A 9,638-nucleotide genomic window follows, 5' to 3' on the forward strand; every position below is an offset into this window, starting at 1 on the left:
CGCCCTTGTTTTCCTACAAAATAAAGTAAAATAACTTTGGTCCCCATTCCTACTTGGGTCCATGCTGGATTAATCCCTTTGGAATCCATACTTGGATTATCCTTACAGGATTTCCATGATGTTGTCCTTTGGGAATAACATATTTATCTGATGACCTTTGTGCTTTGTGCTGTGTGTGCCAAGTGTTGTGATCAGATCGATTATTCCCATTTGAATTCCAATACTTTCTATACGAGCTGTTAGAATGTGGTTTATGTTGAGTTGACGAAGTTCTCTGTCTTTCAAAACTATTTCTAGACCAATTTGATCTAGATCTAGTCCATCCTGACTTAGATCTATCTGGCTCAACATATCCCAGCCCTCTGTGTATGAGTTTGCTCTGATGAGGTATTGAATATGTCATAGGGATCTCTGGTTCATATATCGTGCTGGATCTCACAAATTTCATATACTTTAAGCCGTTATTTTCCAGATACGATTGAGTGATTGGAGTAGATGAACTTCCTTCATTTGTGCTGTAGCCTAAGCCAGATTTATCTCCAGCTTGCTTTTGCATTTCGGTAAGTTTATCTAAGGATATCGATGCTTTATTCCAAGAGTTTAGTAGATCTGTTAATCTCTGATTTTTATATAAAGTTTCTTGTAGCTTGCTTCTTATATCATTGTTTTCGGTCATTAGCAAATTTATCTGAGCTCTTAGACTGTCTGATCCAGTGTACTCATTCGAGTTATTTTGATCTGACTTATCTGTTGTGCTCTTTCCATTTGCTCTGACTTCATCAAACTTAAGAGATAGCATGCGATATTCATTAACCATCTCATTTAATGCATTGATAAGATCTTCCTTACTAAATTCATCAGAAGTAAAGTCAAGTACCTCTCCATCGTTTTGAATGTCAGCGTTATTAGCCATAAGACATTTGACAGCTTCATCTTCACTTTCACTTGACGATGCTTCTGAGTCGGATGAGGTGGAATCTGATTCTGCCCATTTGCTATTGCTTTCATCTGCTAAGAGGGCCTTTTGTTCTTTCTTCCTGCTGAATCTTTTCCTTTCTTCTCTTGAGTTCTTCTTGTATGATGTTCTTTTCTCATCCTTTTTGGGTTTGGTACAGTCAGCTATGAAGTGTCCTTCTTTTCCACAGTTGTAACAAGCTCGATTTTCTTCAACTGGTTCTTTTGGTTTGAAGCTTGATCTGTTAGCTCTTTGGAAACTGTTGTGATTCTTTCTCATGAATCTTCCAAACTTCTTTACAAATAGTGACATTGCATCGCTACTGATTTGTTCTGCAGTCTTGGTTGCTGGAATTTCATCTGCTGCAGTGAGAGCTTTGGTAACTTGTGATGTTGATGTGTCTTCCTCAGTTCGAACTCCCAGTTCGAATTTATAAGCTTTAAGATCTGCAAATAGATCATGTAGTTCGATCTTATTGAGATCCTTGGATTCCCTCATAGGGACTGTCTTTACATCCCATTTTCGTGGCAGAGCTCTCATGACTTTGAGTGTTACTTCACGATTGCTGTAACTCTTTCCAAGTGCATTTAGCTCGATCATAATGCTGCTGAATCTTTCATCAAATTCATTTATTGTTTCTCCTGATTTCATCTTGATATTGTCAAACTTTTGAATAGCCACCATGAGTTTGTTTTCTTTCGTTTGATCATTTCCTTCACATAATTGAGTGAGCTTCTCCCATATTTTTTTGGCAGTAGTGCAGCTTTTGATCTTGCTAAACATGTTTTTGTCCAGAGTTTTGTATAGAATATCTCTGACAACATTGTCAAGATTGGCTTTTCTTTTATCTTCAGAAGTCCATTCAGATCGAGGCTTTTCTATCATCTGAGGAGCACCTTCAGTAATAGCAACAACAGTGTTGACTTTCATAATCTTCATTGGTCCATCTGTTACAACGAACCACATATCATCATCCAGTGCTGATAGATGTGCCTGCATACGAATTTTCCAGTCATCATAATATTCTTTTGAAAACATAGGGATTTTGCTAAACGATGTCCTAGCTAAAGATGCCATAGTTTAAGAGACGATTCAGGTGATAAGCAAGAACCTCTCTGATACCACTTGTTAGGATCGAAATATGTGTAGAGGGGGGGGGGGGGGGAATACACAATATAAAATATACACAATATAAAATTTTGCGAGTACTTCGATCTGATTTGTAAGAGTCAGACAGAAATTTCGTTTGCTTAAAACTTTTGATCTGTTCGAAAGATCTGAGCAAGTCAGGCGGAAATAATCTTCCTCACAGATTGAATGCCTAATAGTACTAATGCAAATGAAATGAAATAATTGCAGTAAAGAGATAGAGTTGTTTCTGGATGTTCGGAGATGAATTCTCCTACGTCACCCTTTCTTCTGTTTCCAGAAGGATTTCACTAGAAGACTTTGACTTATACAATTTCTTTGTACAAATCCAATCCAATCAATCTTTTGATAGGAACTCCTAGCAATACTCTAACTCGAAGTAGAACAATTTTTCTACTTAAGAGTTTACAAGATGAAGCAACAGAGTATGCTTCGATGGTTTGAACTGGGAAGCTGTAGCTTTGATCTGGATCGATTTGAAGTGTATCTTTGAGCTTGATCGATCTGTGTTGTGTTCTAACTCAGAATATCGAGACTTTGATCTGATGAAATAAGTATCTGAATTGGTATATTGAGTGAAGGCTTTTTCGACTTTGAATTTGATTGCTTTGTAATTTTCACTCTTGGTCTCGTGTCTTGAATCTTCGAAATGCTTGAGTATTTATAGTTTCCAAAAGTAGACAGTGAGCCGCCAACAATTTCCGATATTGGGCTGCCAGCATATCTCATAAATAGCTCACAAATCTTGACTTAAAGTGAAGGCCGATCAACGTTCAAATTCTCATTAAATGATTTTGTCGTTTTTTTCAATTACAGCAACGGATAGATTCCTGATGAAGCTTCGATCTGGTTGTTGACCATTTGGTCTTGTGTCAATCGATCCGGTGTAATAAGATCTGTGAAGCTTGATCTGTATCTTGGTTTAATCACGATACTTTGATCTGGCAACTTTCGTAAAAATCTTTAGTCTTTAATATTTGATGAGTCCGATTAATTTATTTACTTGGTTTTGTTTTGACTTTGTAATCACCGAAATTCTAAAGTTTGATCTCCAACAATAACAATTCAAAAAGTAACAAATAAACCGTGGTGCTTCAATGGAAAGAACTAATCAAAAAAGGCAGCAGAAACGATTATCTCAAACCTCTTAATCCTCATCTCTTCTTCACGTTTAGTCACACCCCTATATTACAAAATCAGCTCTTGTTAGAAGGAAGAGTTTACAAGCATTGGAAAAGCCTTGCAAACAGATCACGTACCTGTAATCTCTATTCCTGAAAATTGTTTGGGGGTCATATTAATACGTAGAAAGAACAGAAAGAAAAAATAGATGAATAACTAAACGATCACCAGACATACAATATATAAGTACCCGCACTCGCAAGGAAGATCGCAACAAAATTAATCAGGGGTGTCCCTCGTTTCCTGGAAAAAAACAAACAAACAAAAAAGGTAAAAAGATAACCACAAAACTCTATACATACAGTATTCCCCAACCAAAAAGCAATTCCATTTCCCACAAATCATAATCATAATACAAAAAAACTAATGCTTACACATGCGGCGGAACGTAATAATCTCCGGGTCCGGCAATGTGAATACCTCTAAAAATTGAGTAGATAGATTAATACTACCCCCCAAAAAAAGTGAACTTTGAGAATTATTACAGGAGAACGATAATCATACCTGCGGAAAAACATCGGCAATGTACGTCTGAAAAATCAAAGCCCTAATGATCGCGAGAGAAGTGAGGGTGACAAAGGGAATATAAAAACCGTGATTCCGGGGTCAGTCCGTGAACCTAAACAAAAGAAAAAGTGTTATTATAATGGGACTGCGATCGAATCGATCTAAATTGGACCGTTTTAACCAGACGATCGAACCAAAAAATCGTTTATATAATATAATATAATAAATAATATATTTTAAATTTTAAAAACTAAAAAATATGTATAAATAGAAAAAAAAAATATATTTTTCATAGTTTGAAAGCTAAAGAAATATGTAAATATATTCAAAATATCAATTATAGTTATAAATTATTTAAATAATTAATTATTTGATTTAAAAAAAACTAATAATTATTAAAATAATTTTTTTAAATCGGTACAAAGTATTAGAAATATGGTACTAATATATGATATTTGAGTATCAAAAGTGTTAAATCTCGTACAAATATATTATCATTGAATACTAAGAAAATATTGATATTAGGCAAAAACTCCTATGAGACGGTCTCGATGATCATTTTTTTAGACGAGTCTCTTATATGGGTTATCTATTAAAAAGTATTACATTTTATGCCAAAAGTATTAGTTATTATTATAAATATGGGTAGGGTTGACCCGTCTCACGAATGAGACTGTCTCACAGGAGTGTTACTCTTGATATTAATGGCACATTTATCTTATTTAGATGGAAATCGGTACAAAACATTGAAATGTGGTACTGATATGATTTTTGAGTATCAAATGTGTTAGATTTGATACAAATATATGATTTTTTTATCAGTCGGGCATATGTTGCAATTTCATATTAATAAAGATGTTCATGTTTTATACTCAAAATCTTATTTTTTTAACCCGATCTTAAACAATTAGTGCTCGAATATCATGTATTCGTATCATAATTTTAATTTTTTGTATCGATTTTCTATTATTTTTTAGTATTCAAACATATTTTTCAAGTTCATATTAATAAAGATGTTTAAGTTTTATATTCAAAATCTTATTCTTATACCTGATATTGAACAATTAATGCTCGAATATAATTTATTCGTATCATATTTTCAAAGTTTTTTATCGACTTTCATCTGTGGGCCCAAAAAGTTTAAACAACTTTTTTTTCTGATAGGGAACTGAGTATGTATTTATATTTGGGTTCAAGGACTGAACACTAATTTACTCATTTAAAAACCTAATGTTTTGGGGTTTTTTTCGTCATGCTACATATCTTGTCCCTTCATTAAGCTTTGTCTTTACTTCCAACTAATCAAATCACTTTTAAGATTTTAAAAACGGTTCTGCTTTGTTTCTAGGTAGATTGATCTTGTCTTGATTGATTGTGAAGAAGTGCACTGGTCATATCAATTCAATGTATGTCGATCGATTGCCTTATTGCGGATCAGTTTGCTTAGCTGATCAACTAGCAAATCAATTTGTTTAGTTCAGCTAAGTTTTAAATTTGTATTGATCTTTATAAGTCTAGTTTTTTAATCTATTTTCGTCCTTTTGTCATCACCAAGACATTTTATTTTTAACCTAACAAATTAGATTACTAACTTTCAAATACACATGACTTGAATATATAGTCTCAATATATACATATTATTATTATTATTATTATTATTATTATTATTATTATTATTATTATTATTATTATTATTATTATTATTATTATTATTATTATTATTATTATTATTATTATTAAATTACTAGTTTAGCTTTATCATTATTCTACATACTAACTAAATTTATACTTTTTTTGACGAAGTATTAAATTTAAACTTGGGAAAGTTTCATATATCACCTCTGTAAAATCCCGTGTTCGCTGTGTTGAAAAACCGTGTTCAGATCAATTGAATCGATACCCGGTGCAGCGGAAGTTTAAAAAATTTATTTTATTTGATATGAAACAATTTCATATCATGGGTATCAAAACGTTTAACGATTAAATCACACAAGTAAAATAAATAATAATTAATTAAATATTTTACCTCCAATCTCGAAGCGAGATTATGGACACCAACAGAATTTAATATGCTCTTCTTGTATATCCCGGGAACCGATGGCGTCACGATCAATCACCGGAATAAGGTCCACGAACAGAAAACAGAAACCCTCTGATTGACTGCACTAGAAATCAATCAGAAGTTTTGCGTAGAGAATAAACAGATATGATCTGTTAATTTAGAATTGTAATTTTTCACAAAAATCACAAGTCTGAATTTTCTCCGGGAGGGACAAGGATTTCGAAAAAAAAACCCTTAGAATATTTATATTGTAATTTCGAAAATTATAAGACACAAAGTGTTTGATTTTCGAACCCAACACCTCTATTTATAGATAATTTCTAGTTATAATTGTATCAGGACTCTAACTCCTTAAAGCCCACAATCCATAACTTAAGCCCAACAAGCCAAGCCCGTTGTTATAGAAATTAATATAAAATTCATCGTGACTCCGATTGATAAACTGATTTCACCAATGTGCACAGAAACCATTTCTGCATCTTTTAGAGTCAAGATAATTTTTCTGAATCCGAATTCAGTGATTCCAAAAATGCCCATCACTATATCATTTTAGGAAATTCCACTCCCTTTAGTTGAGAAATCCAATTTCTCTTTCATTAAATTTAACTCTTTAAATTTAACTATCTCTACAGGGTTTTAGTAATCCATTACTTGTGTAACCCTCAATGGTTCAGGAATACAGCTAGCCGTGGGCTCACAACTCCTTGTGACTCGGAACAACAATTTCCGACTTACCCAACGAATCATGGTAAGAGCGTCTAGCAACATCGCCCCATGATTCCCTAGGTATTACTGATAGTGCCTGCAAGAACCAGTAGATTTTGGTTAGCGTACAGTACGGTCCCTTCAACCAAATATCCCGATCGAATCAACAACCATTGGTGCATCGAGAGTCGTTCGAGATTCGATAACTATGCACAACATCTTGGAGATCTATTAGTGACATCGCATGTGTTACTAGGATAACCATTAACCTAAAACACATCATGTACTCTGGCCAGAGATTCGTCACACTAATATCTCCTCAGATCGTATAGGATATCCACACTCGCAAGTATGTGGTGAATCCTTGACAACAAAGCATCGACTCCTATATGCGTCGTAACTGTACCCAATCCCGACACCTGATGACCCCCATAGAGTCGGTAAACGAGTCAAAGCACAGTACTAGCATATAGAGTCTCAATGATGTTTCAAGTAATAAGGACTAATGGTGTACAACCAAAAACGCGGACTTTATCCACTCGATAAGTGATAACCACTTGGAAAGTCCGAATAGGGTAGTTCGATCATTCATCATATGAATATCCATTTGCATGCTTCGAACATCTCTATGTTCCCTACCAATGAAACATGGTACTCTGCATCGCAAATGCTAGTCTCAAACTCGAGCGATCCTTATCCTTATTTTCGGACGGCTCAATCGACTAGAAACTGTTTAGAATATACAGTGACTATAAGATGTGTTTCATGATAGTCATCCCCATGTACTACCACATCTTACATACACTATAGTATATTCAAGGTCTTTATCAAAACAACAATAGTATATCACAATATAACAATATGAAGAAAGATAAAGTCATTGCCATTAATAAAATGTAAATTATATTAAACAAAGATTGTTTACACAAAGAGTCATAAAAGCCCTTAGCCACAAGTTGGCTATCCGGGCACCCACTCTTTCAATCTCCCACTTGCCCTAAAGCCAACTAGTCATATTACGTAATCCCATTGCTTCGAGATGTTTGTCAAACAATGGTCCTGACAAGGGCTTCGTAAGCGGATCAGCGATATTGTCTGCAGAGGCCACTCTCTCGACTGTAATGTCTCCTCTTTCCACGATCTCCCGGATGATGTGGTATTTCCTCAGTATGTGTTTGGATCTTTGATGAGACCTTGGTTCCTTTGCCTGAGCAACGGCACCAGTGTTGTCGCAGTACACCGGGACTGGACCAACAGATTCTGGAATCACACCCAACTCTTGGATGAATTTCCTCATCCAAACCGCCTCTTTAGCAGCAGCTGATGTTGCAATGTATTCTGCCTCAGTGGTGGAATCCGCTGTGGTGTCTTGCTTGGAACTCTTCCAAGAGACAACACCGCCATTGAGCACGAATACAAATCCAGAGGTTGATTTCGAGTCATCCACGTCACTTTGGAAGCTAGAGTCGGTGTGGCCTTCCAACTTCAATTCTCTTCCACCATAAACCATGAATATATTCTTAGTTCTTCTCAAGTACTTAAGAATATCCTTCACGGCTTTCCAATGCATTTGACCTGGATTGACTTGATATCTGCTCGTGACGCTCAGAGCATAGGCCACATCCGGTCTAGTAGATATCATCCCATACATGATACTACCTATGGCTGACGCATATGGTATATGTGTCATTTTCTCTATCTCTTCGTCAGTCTTGGGACACATAGACTTGGATAGAGAAACTCCATGACACATAGGTAGATGTCCTCTCTTGGACTCATCCATTGAAAACCTTTTCAATATAGTGTCGATGTAGGTTGCTTGAGTGAGTCCTATCATTCTCTTAGATCTATCTCTATAGATCTGTATCCCTAGAATATAGGATGCCTCACCCAAATCCTTCATCGAGAATCTACCTGATAACCATATCTTTGTTGACTGCAACATCCCTACGTCATTCCCAATGAGTAGGATGTCATCAACATAAAGTACTAAGAATGTTACCGCATCCTTAACTACTTTCTTGTACACGCATGGTTCCTCCGGGTTCTTGATGAAACCAAAATCCTTTATTGTTTCATCAAATTTCTGGTTCCAACTTCTTGATGCTTGTTTTAGACCATAAATTGATCTCTGAAGCTTGCATACCTTATGCTCGCTTCCCATGGAGGTGAATCCTTCAGGCTGCATCATATAGATTTCTTCCTTAATGTTTCCATTAAGAAATGCAGTCTTCACATCCATTTGCCATATCTCATAGTCATACCATGCTGCTATGGCAATTAGGATTCTTATGGACTTGAACATTGCGACTGGTGAAAAGGTTTCATCATAGTCAACTCCTTGTCTTTGAGTATAACCTTTTGCAACCAATCGTGCCTTATAGGTCAACACCTTGCCATCAGGCCCAAGTTTTCTTTTGTAAATCCATTTACATCCTATTGGAACAATTCCATCAGGAGGATCTACTAAAGACCAAACTTGGTTTGAATGCATCGAGTCTATTTCCGACTGCATTGCTTCAAGCCATAAATTAGAATCCGCATCAGAAATTGCTTCCTTGAAGTTTCTTGGATCACATCCAATATCGGGTTCACTTTGATCCCCTTCAAGAAGAAGACCATATCTAACAGGAGGCCTATAAGTCCTCTCGGATCTTCTAGCAATAGGCGTGTCTTGTGATGATTCTTGAGGTGTAGGATCGTTAATTTGTATTTCGGGTTCTTCTCGAATTTCTTCGAGTTCCATCATCTTGCCTTTCTTATCCAATAAGAATTCCTTCTCCAAGAAGGTGGCATTCCTTGAAACAAACACCTTTGTTTCAGCAGGATGATAAAAATAATATCCGATTGAATTCTTCGGATACCCCACAAAATAACATAAGATGGATCGACTATCCAACTTATCTCCCACTGTCTGCTTCACGTAAGCAGGACATCCCCAAATCCTCAAGTACGAATACTTAGGAGCTTTGCCATTCCATAACTCGTATGGTGTTTTATCTACTGCTTTAGTGTGAACGTTGTTCAACAACAAAACCGCCGTTTCAAGCGCGTAGCCCCAAAACGATGGTGGGAGCT

The 9,638-nt window shown here is 35.8% G+C and overlaps 1 long non-coding RNA gene across 1 annotated transcript; it reads right to left on the reverse strand.

Annotated features, from left to right (window-relative positions):
* Positions 1-3,204: 3,204 nt before the first annotated feature.
* On the reverse strand, positions 3,205-3,915 carry LOC140886298 (uncharacterized). Its single transcript, XR_012151508.1, has 5 exons — positions 3,791-3,915; positions 3,661-3,708; positions 3,464-3,529; positions 3,364-3,378; positions 3,205-3,287 (listed from the first exon to the last, which is right to left on the reverse strand). It is a non-coding gene; the product is annotated as an uncharacterized lncRNA (long non-coding RNA).
* Between the last annotated feature and the right edge of the window lie 5,723 nt (positions 3,916-9,638).

This window comes from Henckelia pumila, chromosome 3, assembly GCF_033568475.1.
Source record: "Henckelia pumila isolate YLH828 chromosome 3, ASM3356847v2, whole genome shotgun sequence".
In the NCBI taxonomy this organism is placed as follows: Eukaryota; Viridiplantae; Streptophyta; class Magnoliopsida; order Lamiales; family Gesneriaceae; genus Henckelia; species Henckelia pumila.